This window comes from Chelonoidis abingdonii, chromosome 7 (genome assembly GCF_003597395.2).
Source record: "Chelonoidis abingdonii isolate Lonesome George chromosome 7, CheloAbing_2.0, whole genome shotgun sequence".
Lineage (NCBI taxonomy): Eukaryota > Metazoa > Chordata > Testudines > Testudinidae > Chelonoidis > Chelonoidis abingdonii.
The window spans coordinates 38,814,013-38,827,044 of record NC_133775.1 but is presented as its reverse complement, the minus strand read 5'-3'; positions in this window follow the sequence as shown (position 1 = coordinate 38,827,044).

Genomic DNA, 13,032 nt, shown 5'->3' with positions numbered 1-13,032 from the left:
CAGCAACTGCTCTGTTCTCTATTTTGAGCTGCCTGGATTTCAAAGCGGAAACTGACCTGACTAACTCCCCTTCATACCGCCTGCTCATCTTAGTGGGAGCTTGTTGTCGGCTTGTTGCTGGAGTTAGTCAATAGTCATGAAGTTGCTTTAGGAGCCTTGCCACCAAGCTGAGAGGGCCCCATAGATCAGCACTGGGGAGCAGGCCTGAGATGTGCTCAGCTGGGCCCCGAGCTTCTTGTGGTTTCAGAGAGACTCCAACCCCTGCTCTGTCCCCTTGAAAGAGCCAGAACTGTGCTCCTTCTGAGGACCCCCTTTCAAACCTCGGCATAGAAGGTATGCTGAGGCCAGGAATGGTGGCAGGAAGAATGTGTCGGGTTGGGGCTGTAGCATGCAGAACTGTGGACATTGTTTCCAACTCTCAGAAAAAAAAAATCACAAGTCTCAAAAGTTTTGGTGTATTCCTTAAAGCCCCAGCTGGTGGACTCAAGATTGCAGGAGAATCTTAGTGTGTTTTTTTTGTTTTTTTTCCTAAGTGAAAGCTTCTAGCCTCTCAGTTGCTCAGAAAAAGCTTGAAAACATGAAGTGAGCATGACCTAGAGACTCAGAAACCAGAAGGCAAATAAAAAGCACCCAAAATGTATTATTTTTAGAAATCTCATGACTTTTCATCCAATCTCATGAAATTTCAGGGTCTAACTCGTGTGTTGAATGCTTCAGGCTGGTAATTGTGAGAATCTGAGCAGTGCTGTTGTCCACATGGCAGCAGAAAGGCTGCTGCCACCTAAACAGGGATGTCTAAATTACACCAGGTGCTGCCCCAGCCCAGGACTGGGCAGGTGCAAAGGTGATGTAAAGCCTGGGCTGCTAATTCTGTGCTGAGCCTCTGAAAGGCACAACATACAAAGCCACCTTTGGAGTTCTAACATGGTGAGTTGTGTAGGCAAATTTTACTCTCCTGTAGTATTGTAGCAAGTTGAGGGTAGTTCCCCTTTCTTCTGTACAGCGCTCAGCATACAACCAGTGTTCAACAAATGAAACGAAATCAAATAAATAATAGCGTAGTTGACTTTAGTTTCATCACAGACATTGTGTAATGGGATGAAATCATATTTGCCCAATAGGCAAGGGAAAAACAATAGGCAAGATATGATCTGGGTATGGATGAGTGGGGATAGAAGAAAGGGATATATTTTGGAGATGCTGCAGAAGGAAACCAGGTGGAATTTTGGTGCAGTCTGAATTCAGTAGGAGAAGGAGAGTGAAAGAGTGCATGGGGAAAAGGGTACTAGCCCTTTAATTGACTGGCAAAAGCCCACAACCTGCAGCCTGGGGATCATTAAGGAGGCCATGCCCATCTTGAGGACTGAGCCATATAAACAGGAATAGGACTGGAAGCAGAACAGGGGAGCGAGCAGGCAAGCGGGTGGGCGGGCGGGGGTGGTGGTTTCTCACTCAGGCACTTGGAGACAAGTTTAACCTGATTCAGAGACTTGGGTGTGGAGGACTATAAAATTTGGATGCCCTGAACCTGGGGTCTGATGAACTGTTTGTTGTAAAGATTCCTGGCCTGAAACCTGATTAAAATGTGAGGGCATTTTGTTAATCTTTGGCAGCTCCTCCTTGCCCCGGTAATGTTAAACTGAAATCTACTGCTGCTCCACTTAGAGAAATTAAGGAAGGGCACACCTGTAGGGCCACACCATGCTGCAAGAGGGTGCTCAAGGACTGCCTGCACCTTTACACGGAGACAGAGTTTTTAAAATGAGTTATATAGTTTACCTTCGATTTCGTTTCCTGGATCATATTTATCAAAAGATAGAGCAATAACATATGGTGGAGTGGAATTTTGTGGTTCACCTCCATGGTGTGGTAGCATAGTATCACAATCTATTGTAGGGTTTTCATGTGGAAAACAAAGGATTCTTGGCAAAAATACCCCACACAACACAAACACGAAGAAGGGATATCTGTCCATCTGTGGAAAAACAGAAAGCATAGAGAAGTTGCTATGGCTATATCTACACTTAAAATGGAACAGTGGTGCAGCTGCACCACCGTAGCGCTTCAGCATAGACATTTACAAGAGCACCAGGAGACTTCTCCCATCGCTGTAATTGTCCACCTCCCAGAGACGCCGTAGCTAAGTCAACAGAAGAATTCTACACAGGTCTTAGATCGGTTTAACTAGGTCACTTAGGGTGTGGATTTTTGACACCCCTGAGCAATGTAGCTGGGTTGATCTAATTTTCTAGCATCGGTCAGCCTCTCTTTTGTCAACTTAAGTGCTGTCTGCACTGGGGGTTAGGCTGGCCTAACTACTTCTCCAGGGGTGTGGATTTTTCACACACCTGAGAGAAGTAGCTATGCTGATGTAACTTTTCACTGTAGACCAGCCCCTATCAACAGCTGTCATACTTGCTCCTGTTCCCCAGACCAGAAAACAGAACAAACCTTTTAGGTGCAGTAAATGATCCTAATCAATATTTCTCTTAAACAATGAGCTTCCTTTAATTGAAGGCCCCAGTTCTTTGGTTTCATGATGGCCTCTCAAAACTAGAAAGAGGCCTTTACTAAACCCCCAGGTCTGTGGATCCCATGTTTTGATTCAGGCCTCTCTATAGTCAAGCCATATCCAGTTTAAAAGCCTGTCCCTCAGCATGCTTCTTGTTAAGAAAAATCATGACTGGTGGGGTCTCTTCCCATCCCTTCCACTGCCAAATGGTTGCCAGGAAATTTATTGTTAAATCCCCTGTTAAACTCTTAGTTTGATTTTTTGTTACTGTATATATCTCAGAGAAGTTGAGACTAAATGCCACTCAGATGTACCACTTCACAAAATAATAATGATGAGGAGCAGGAGTGAAAATACATCCATGCTGCAGAGAACTTTAATGAGACAAAAAGTTGGGGGAGAAGGAAGTATTCTTGTAATTCACCCCAATGGTGGCACAAACAGTGCAATCTCTTGAAGAACAGAGAGAACATTTTCTAAAAGTTTGCTAAGGCCTGTAAAATTAGATTTGATTGCCCAACTGTCTAAGCAATCTGAATATTGAGCCATGCCACCACATAATTTGATTCGGTCATTAAACCTCGTGAATATTCTACTCTGTCCCAGTTATAATTGTGTGGATACTTTCTGAAATCCCAAATATTATTTAAAAGCCCTCCCTGTTTTTCATGTTTGCCTGTTGGTGGGTTGTCTTGTGGTGACATGTTAGGCTATAGAATAAATCAAAAAGGAGAAACGGGCTCAAGATTTCTTAAAGGATTTCTAACACTATCTACTAGGGATGTCTGTCCTTTTTCCATTGAGCCATATTTCTGCATCCACATTTAGAATAGAAGAATATTTGATTTTGTACATACGTGGAAAAAAGAGTAAACTACCTTGTAAAAAGGGGAAGGCAGAATCAGATGTAAGAAAAATCCAAAAAGCTGATGCAAGGGACCAAGAATATACCGGGTTAACTTTGAACTGAAATTAAACGCCTTGCCAACAAGGCATCATGTCAGCAGATAACAAAATGGACAGTTGTGAGGTCTGCATCATAATCCACCTCATGAGGAGAAGCCGATGAGGGTCTGTGAAATGCCACAATCAATAAGATGTCTAAACAAATAACCATGTCTTTTAAAGAAGAGACTCTCTCCCCAAAACTGTCATGGAAAATGCTATTTAAATGGAAATCTTGTAAGTATTATGTTCAGAAATGTTCAGGTGGGTGCGGTTACTAACTTCCCTGTGAAAATTTTGACTTAGCCCACTTCTAATTAAAATTTAAGTATAGCATGTGGTGCTACCGTATTAACTGCTGCGATAAGCTGTGATTTAATAAGAACTAGTCTTTGTGTTGTTGAGATTCTTCTGTTTGACTCATATCATAGGTAGAAGTGTTTTGATATCTATTAGTTGCTTTATTTTTAAGCATAGCATCTATGGCATTTAAATTAGCTGAGACTAGAAAATTCACCCTAAAATACTTGTTTTCTGGAGCTATTCTGTAGTTAGATGTACTCTGGTCTGTCATGCAAGAAAACTGGCCTTAAGTTTCTTATTTTCTCAATTTCTGGATAGTAAGGACACTGAGGACCAAAGGCAGCATGCTGAACCATGGGTGATAGGGACTTCTGTGTGTATCAGCCCTCTGATCCTTCAGATGAAAAGCAATGCAAAGAACTTGTAAAAGGAAGTCCATTCATTCTGGTCAGGAGATATATCTGTGACATGGAATCTTGGGGAACTAGGTTAAAAATGAGCAAAAATGGTGGCTATCTTAACACCTTATTAAATTTCGAGTCTGGACTAGAGATAAGTGCAGAAAGATCCCAACAGAAAAAAAACTCCCATGGAAATTTTGTTTTAATATAGAGATTCCAGTGTAATTATAATTTCTTGCTGGCATAAAGCTATAATTTTTTTCCATGAAAATATTCTTCTGATACAAACTTAAAAATTAATATTTGTCAAATGCAAAGAGGTAAATTTTAGGGAAAAATGTTATTTTCATGTCTCTAAGAGTTTTTTTTTAAATATACAAAACATTAACTGTGCCCTCAGATACATGTAGTCAGCCCCCACTGATTGCCGTGATCTATTTGGCACATATCTAATGGCAAAATTCTAATTCTTTTCTTTGCAATCCCCATCCTGGATACATTCTCGTCTAAATACTTACACGGCCCTCATCACTGTAGCCTCTAATCCCCGACCTTCAAAACCTCCAGCCACATTTAATTTAGCATAACTTCACACCAACATAAGTCCCTGTAGATGTATTTAATTATTTCAGTATTGACCCTACCCCTGTCCTAAAGCTGGGGGTGGGGTGTTCAGATACTGACAATTGAGTGACTTGATTCCCATTGTCCCACAGAATCTTGGGCAAACCGTTAAATCAAGACTAAAATTGTTTAAAAACAAAGCCTTAAAATATAATGAACAATGTCACTTTAATTAAATCTAAACATTTCCCTTTGAAATATAGCCTGGATGAGGCCTTCCATGCTTGCAGTTTAGGGGTGAATCCTGCATCCCTAAACCCAACAGACACCCTCTTCCCAGACTCATTCTTTTCAAACATCCTTCTCCTTCCCTTGCTAGTACTAAATCCTGTTTATTAGCCACACATACACTCTAAAGCAGTGGTAGGCCTCCTGCAGCCCCTGGGCCACAGGTGGCCCCCCCACTGCTCTTCAGCCTTTGGGAACAAACAGCATCTGATCAGATTACATCTTCCCTCCAAAATCCCAGCAATGTACCTTATTGGTTGAGTCCTGATCAGTGAGCAACCCCTGGACCCAGTGTAGAACAGCTGCAGCTGTGAAGTGCAAGAACCTGAACAAAGAAGGAGACAGAAATCAAGGCAGAAGGGGAAGGATCCACCAATCACAAACAGGGTGGGGAAAGGCAAGCAGCCAATCAGTGACACTGGCATCTCCACCTGAAAATCAGAACACAACAGATGGAATTCTCCCATCCAGATGGGGCAATAACAACACATACTGATCACAAATGAGTCATGCCTTCTCTGACCTTAAAGCCATGACTGCTATTGGGATACATAAAACTTTTGAGGGGTGATGGCTTAAAGCAACATTTATTGGCTAAAAATCTGTGGGAAAATACACATACAAGTGAAAGTAGTATATATTCTATTCTATTTCACTTTAGCTCCTTGACTCCTGTCTTCAGCTTTTCACTGTTTCACCCCAGTATTGCAGCATGGAACATTCAATTCGAGGGGATGCTAGTAAGTTCCCCCCGCACCCTCCCTCTCCCAAAGAGACAAATGAAGCTGGCTTGTGCCATCTGATATTTTTAAAAAGGTTTTGTGGGAAGGTGTAATGCTAGCAGTGTCACTACAGTGCACCATCAGTTTTAAAACAATACTGATAAGGCTAATTACATGTTTGTGTTTGCTATAATATTGGTAAGACATTGTACAAAGGCAGCTAGGAGAGACGTAGGCCATTAGGTCATGAGGCAGTGACTGTAAACCTAGTATCTTGATCCTATAAGGAATATTGCCTCCTCTCTCTTCTTCTGGTTTATTTCAGAGGAACTTGTGTTTGAGCTGAGTCATAGACAGGGATTCATGTGTTCCACCCCACTGTAGAATCTAGACTTTTGGTTTGGGCTTTTTTGTTTCTGATCTTTGTACAGACAACCCTGAAAACAGAAACAGAATGTAAATTGCTATAGTGTTGTCCTCCTAAGTCTGCAGAGAGTCTGAAACAAAAGTTCTAAGAGAGGGATGAAATTCTTCATTCTCATTGGGTTATTAATTAAAGATGACAATTTAACTCTCAGAATGTAATTATGTTACTGCTGATCATGTTAGCATAAATATCCAGCCAATGTGCTTACCATACATTCCCAAACTCCCACCCCCGTGCCAAAAGCCCCCACCCAACTGCCAAAACCTCCAGTATTCTTCTGACAACTTCTGTGAAGCTATCATGTAGTGATGTATTGTCCATTAAAAATAATCTTTGGTGTACTGAAAACTGAAAACATTGGAAAGCATAAGATAAATTCTATTTAAAATAAACACAGGGTGAAAGCTGTGGTTATCATTTAAAAACATCAGTGTTTAGTATCCACATGAAGCTGCTGTTCAGTTTTCAGTCCACAGCATAGAAGCGCCACATAATCTAGGGACTTTGCAGCAAAATTTAGGTCCTATGTGCTGTGGAATACAAAGGACCTTGGTAGTAGGACAGCGGTGGGAGATGAACTGTCTGCAGTATTCTTTGATAACCAGTCAGATGACACAAGGTTTCACAGCTAACGTTGCTTAACCGATTCAAGGAGCCTAGTGTTTTTTCAGAGAGCTCCAAGCACAGGTGAAGTCCTTTGGCCAATGCATCATAATAATGTGTGCAAGTCTGACGGATTGAATCCACATTTCTTCTCTTCTTTTCCCTCTCTAAAGTGCTATGCACACCTGTAGCCCTATATAAATAATAACGGGCCACATCGTAAAGTTCTTACTTAGGTGATGCCAATCGGACTCTCACACGAGTGTGAATTAGTAGAAATGGACAAAGCACTCGTAGACTCATAGACTCATAGGTCAGAAGGGACCAATATTATCATCTAGTCTGACCTCCTCCTCATTTCTACTGTAATCTACTTTCCACAGTAGAAAGGCACACTACACACATTCCTCTGAAGATTCATTTTAAAACATTAAAAAATATTAAACTGAAAATGAAGGAGCCATACACTAACAGGAATAATTTATGCTAACAGTGTCATGAGAAAGCTATGGGTGCATCTGAGATATGCATCAGTATCCCTCCAAACCACACCCTTATGTGGTTTATTGCAGCTGTACATTTACATGCTGCCTAAGATGTCAAGGGACATGAGTTGCATGTGTAAGGGTGATGATACTTGTTTCATTTTTGTCTTATGCATTGTGCAATATAATGCAGCTCAAGACCTGACGTAGTTTCTCTGCGTACTTTTAAGGTAGGTATTTGGGTGTAACTGCTAACACATGTAGTATGTCTTGTAAGGCAAAGTCACATCTAATTAACTACCATTTTCAGGTGATTTACTGTGCCTCACCATAGTAGATTATTTTACACCCAGCCATGGGTTCACAATTTAAACATCCATTCACCATGCTGAGGGTATGCTACAGAACTGGGATGTGATTATAAGATTATACCCATGAGACAGGAAAGCCATAATACTGACATATGGTATCATTAATTTTGCATTCATAGGCAATCTAAAGGGTTTTTCTTATACAAAACACCTATTAGAATCACTACATGTTTGTGTTTGCAAGTATTTTATATCGTGTCCAGGATACTGTAACCACAGTGTATGGATGAGAAAGGCCATTTGAAAAATCAGTGTTGTGGCCAAGGGGACACAGTCACAATTGTGTAAATGATGTTGATGTAAAGTGTATATGTGTAGCCTGCTAGATCTGAGTCATTTCGGCCCCCAATTAGGGGGCTTTAGCTCAATCTGCAGCAGTTTATGCTTTTAGTTCTGGAAATCCCCGGTTCAACTGGTGTGTTGGTTAAAAGGGTAGCTGACACAGATGCTGCTCACAGTGGAAGCAGGCATACTCTGAATATAGCCAGAGATTGTCATGGAAATGAAGAATTGGTTATGCTCATGTCTTATACATGACTACTAAGAAAGAAGACTTTAAAGGCATTTAAAACCTATTCTTTACTAAACTGACCAGATGTGTAACATGAGAATGTGGGAAGCAGTACGTTATTACTTGAAGGTGTTGATGATGGATATATTGTGTTAATAATAGTTGACACCTGCATGACAGTAAAGACAGATGTCCTAATTCAGAGGTGATGTGTAAATTAGGTCCCCTTCTATTAACTTAGATCCCCTTGCATTCAAGTAGACTTATTTTCATCTAATGTATCAATATTTAAGGGAGTTTAATTGGTGTAACTGCATCCTATGTAGCTGAAAGAAATTGGTGGAAGGTTTAACTTAATAATAGCTCTCAACCTACCTTAGCATGCACTTTTCTTTTGACTCCTCAGCCTGCAAATTATGCCAATTTACACACCTTTAGAGATCAGTAGAGTGGATATAAGTATCTCTAAGAGATTCTGAGCAGAAGGGGGCATATGGGGTTGGTGTATGGAGGTCTAACACATCATCTCTGAATTTGGTCCAGAGGATGCAGCTGTGTTGTGACGATGTAAAACAAGAGACATTTTTCATCCTCCAATCTCATGTTCTCTCTTAGTACAGTTTCTGCTATTTATCTCTACAGCAAGAAAAAGAGATATATCTAAAGAAGACAAGAGAAATATTTGCTCCAGCTGCCAAAGAAGATATCTCATTATAGAGGGGTGCCTAGATCACCAAATGTTCCTCTTTGATTTCTTCCATTGTAGGCAGTTCAAAGCTGAGGAATATGCAGTGCAGAAAGACAAGGAAAATACTGCAGGGGTATTCCTGTGAGGACATGGGCGAGGCTGCAAGAAGGCTACTAGCTAAAGATGAAACAGAAAGACCCAAACAGGCTCTTTTTCATTCAGAGATGGAAATTTTAGGTGGAATTTTTAAACAGGGTTCAACCGGCTTAACTTTGATCTCACTGAAGTCAATAGGAATTAGCTGACTTCAGCAGAAGCAGAATTTGGCTAATGCTTAGTACTTTTGAAAATTCCACTCGGTAACTTTCAGTATGTGGCATTGATGTTGGTGATCAGCCACCAGTAGTGATTATGGTTATGGGGAGAAAAAATGATATTATGGTTAAGATGAAGGACTAGAAGCCAGGGACTGGGCTTCTATTCCCTGTTCTACCACCCACTTCTGGGGTGAATTGGGATAAGTTACTTAATCTCTCTGTGTTTCAGTTTCCTCATCTGTAAAATAGGGATGATGATCCATACCTAACTCATAGAATGGTGAAAGGGTTAATTACTGGTTGGAAGTACTTGAGCTCCTCAGATAGAAGGGGAGGTATGAGTGCACAGTAATTGCCTGATTATTGTGTTTGCTGTGAAGGTTTTTGAAGAGTCACTGTGGCATCACTATCACAGCTCTGTCTGCAGCATGCCGGGAAGCTTGGTCAATCAGGTTAGTCACTGAGCCAGGAATGAAGGTTTGTTTGTGCTTTAAATAAATTGTGTTATTTAGTCACGCTTCCCTTCTTTTTGCTGTGCTCTTCTCACTGCTAGGATGGCACCTCCTCCTGGTCACTCTGGGAAATAGCTCGCCAGCTGAACACCCCACCCCATGGCTGCACACCATCACTCTGTCTCTCTCTGCCAGTCTGCAGCCCCTATCTTGCTCCATGAGCTGCTGCTGCCTCTTTGTGACTCAGCCCTCTGGCCAGGTCACTGTTGTGGTTTCCCCTTCCAGAGGGGAGTATCACGGTTCCTGCCCTCCAGCAGCCTCTGGCAGTCTTCTGCTTCACTGCCATTCCCACAATGTCTGGTAAAGGAACCCAGGCCCACCCTCCGCTCTGGGTTCTGGCTCAGAGACCCTCTACACAGAGATGCTCTAATGCTCCATTCCTTGCACCTTGCTGCCTTCCCCTGCGCTGCTGCCATATCTCCTTCATTTGTATGAACAGTTATCACCCAAGATGACCTAGAGTCTGAACCAGGACCAGCTGTAGGCACCAGTAAAGCAAGCATGTGCTTGGGGTGATACATTTCCAGGGGCAACATTCTGGTTGTTGGCCGGGCTGGGCTGCGTGTCACGCAGTAGCAGGGCCAGCAGACAGAGCGTCGCTAGTGAGAGCAGCGCGGAGGTGCGGTCCGGGAATGTGGCAGTGAGCGCATGATGGCCAGGTAGTGCTCAAAGCTGAGGCAGCCCAGGCAGAAGGCGGAGGCGAACATGCTGAGCAGCACCAGGTAGCTGCTGAGCTTGTACAGCGCCGAGTCAAAGGGCCAGTGGAAGTGCAGCACCGTGTAGGCGGCCCACAGCAGCAGGGTCACCACAAAGGCCAGGTCGGCCAGTGCCAGACTGCCAATGTAGGTGTCGGCGGAGCGGTGCGGCACTTGGCCCACGGGCCCCCCCATAAGATAAAGATCATCAGCCTGCTGCCCGACAGCCCCAGCATGAAGACCAGCATGTAGAGCACAAGCAGCAGCGAGGACACCTCCCAGTCCATTGGCCACTCACTCTGCATGCCTGGTCCGCTCTCGTTCGCCTCCCTGTAGTAATAGTAGGGATCGCCGCCCAGCGGGTCTGCGGCTGTGTCCTCTATGGCCCCACACTGTGCCCCACCACCACCTATAAAGGGGCCTCCCAGCACTGTCCCCGCCCCCTGCAGCGCACCCGGAGAGCCACCTCCGGCTGCCGCTCTGCCAGCCCAGCCTGCCAGGGACCAGGCTGTCCCAGGCCAGGGTCCTGCCCTTCTTCCCAGGCACACCCCAGTCCAGAATCCCAGCCCCCGACCCAGGCACATCACTTTTCCTCCCACTTCCAGAGTACCCCCACCCTTACCCCCTTCCTCCCAGCACAGAGCAAAGCTTGAAGAGAGACAGAAAGGGAACAAGCGGGGTCCTGTTTGCTTGGGCTGGGGGCTGAGTGGAATCCCGGGGGAGCCAAAACAAAAAACAAAAAAAAAGAAACATTGCAAAGTGCAAACATGTGTCAAAGCCAAAAAAAGGCGGGGTGGGGGGGAGGTTCCAAATTTTTTTTTTTTGCTTGAATTGGCAAAAAACCTAGAGCCGACCTGGTGTCAAGTATAGACATACCCTCAGATTGGCACTTCCTGTCTCTGGGCTGATGATTTAACTCCTAGCACCTCCCTAGAGGACTTTTTCTCTCCTCTGGAAGCTCCCATGCAAAAAGGATTGGAGTCCATAGTGGAATTTTCAAGCATTATCACAGGGTGCTGTGCCCCCCACAACACATGCTCCTCCCTGTGGACAGTCGGATTCATTGTGCGTAGCATAGTACAGATTGATGTTACTTCCCTGTTGCCCTTTTTTATGACTCTTTCAGAAAATGTTGGTCTTGAAGGAACTTTGTCAATCCCATGCCCCTGTATAGCATCAAACCTAGAGATTTCGCCCAAAATTGTCAAACTTGAATGCCCAAATTTAGTCACCGAGATCGATGAAATTACTTGGAGCTGCAATTGTTCAGCATCTCAGCATCAAATCTGGGCACTTTTCAGATCCCTCTGTATGAATATCTGTGCCTACAGACCCACAAATTTGATAATTTTGGCTTTCATGAGCACCGCCTTCTCTGGTCCCAATCTTTGTTTTACTTTATTTGGACTTCCATTGCTTTAATTCGCAAGAGAGTGTGGCATCATCTCTTCTTCCACACCTGCATCTAACTCTCACTCCCTGTTCAATGAAAAAGGGAGAAGTTTCTCTTTTTTCTTTAAAACGGAATGTAATGCTTCAGGAAGAGGTTAGGCTGACAGCTCAGGTAACGTTAGTCTTCTTTTAAGCCACTGGCCAGACACACTACAGGAAGCAATCACATGAGAGGTTTCCTCACAACATCCCTCAAGCCATATCTAGAGAGTCCACTAAAGCACCAATATTAGGGTAATTATTGCTATTGATTTTAAAAATTAGTGTTTGGCACTGGAGGACCTGAGAAAATGGGAAGATGACCCAGGATGTGAGAGGAGAGAGGCTCTGTGAATTGCTAGCTGCACCTCTAGAGGGTGTGTCATTGTATTTTTCCTATAATTAAGTCACAGACAGAGAACTAGTAAAATAGATGCTTTGTTATGAAAGCATTGAGCCAGAGCCTCTGGTCTGTCGCAGCTGTGCTCAGTACAGGACCTGTGGAGACACAGGGGAGCTTTATGGCCCTGGATCTGGGTACTGGCTGGGAATGCTCCAGTCCCTGGAGTAAAAAAACAAAACAAAACAAAACAAAAAGGACCCAAATGTTGCGCTAATCTACTTCTGGCTGCCTACAGCCCCAAGGGGCCATTCCAACCAACAGCCAAAGGAAACCAGAGTGGACAGGTGCCCTGACTGTGTATCTTTCCCCAGAATACCTCCTGTGCCAGGGATCAGAAGGAGTGTAGCTAGTTCTCTGCCACTCAAGATTTCTCTTATGCCAGAAGAATTCCCACGTATCTGGGGAAGCTTGCTTTCTGATTGCTTTGCTCCATGACAGAAACAAAAAGCAGTGAAAGGTTCTCTTCTTTCTGCACCTAGCAACATTTGACAGCAAGTACCTGTCCCACTGTACTCTCATGCTCTGTCATCATGCCAACCATGGTGGCGAAGCACATTAGCTTATTGCTTTTTCTAAAATGATCAGCAGTGAAATAGGAAATGATAACATTTAAACTAAGATCATAAGGCTTCAGAATTAAGACTCCACTGAGATAAAAGGGGCACTTCCTATCCTCAGAGTTTTTGTTTCAGGCTGTCTGCAGACTCAGGCAGACATCATTCACATTTTTTATTTGCCACCATAAGGACTAGAAACATTTTGTTACATTAAATATTAAATTCTGGAGCATAATTATGTGGCCATTTCAGAAAGAAAGGCAACTAAGGAGCAATTTATGTAGGCCTATAATTACA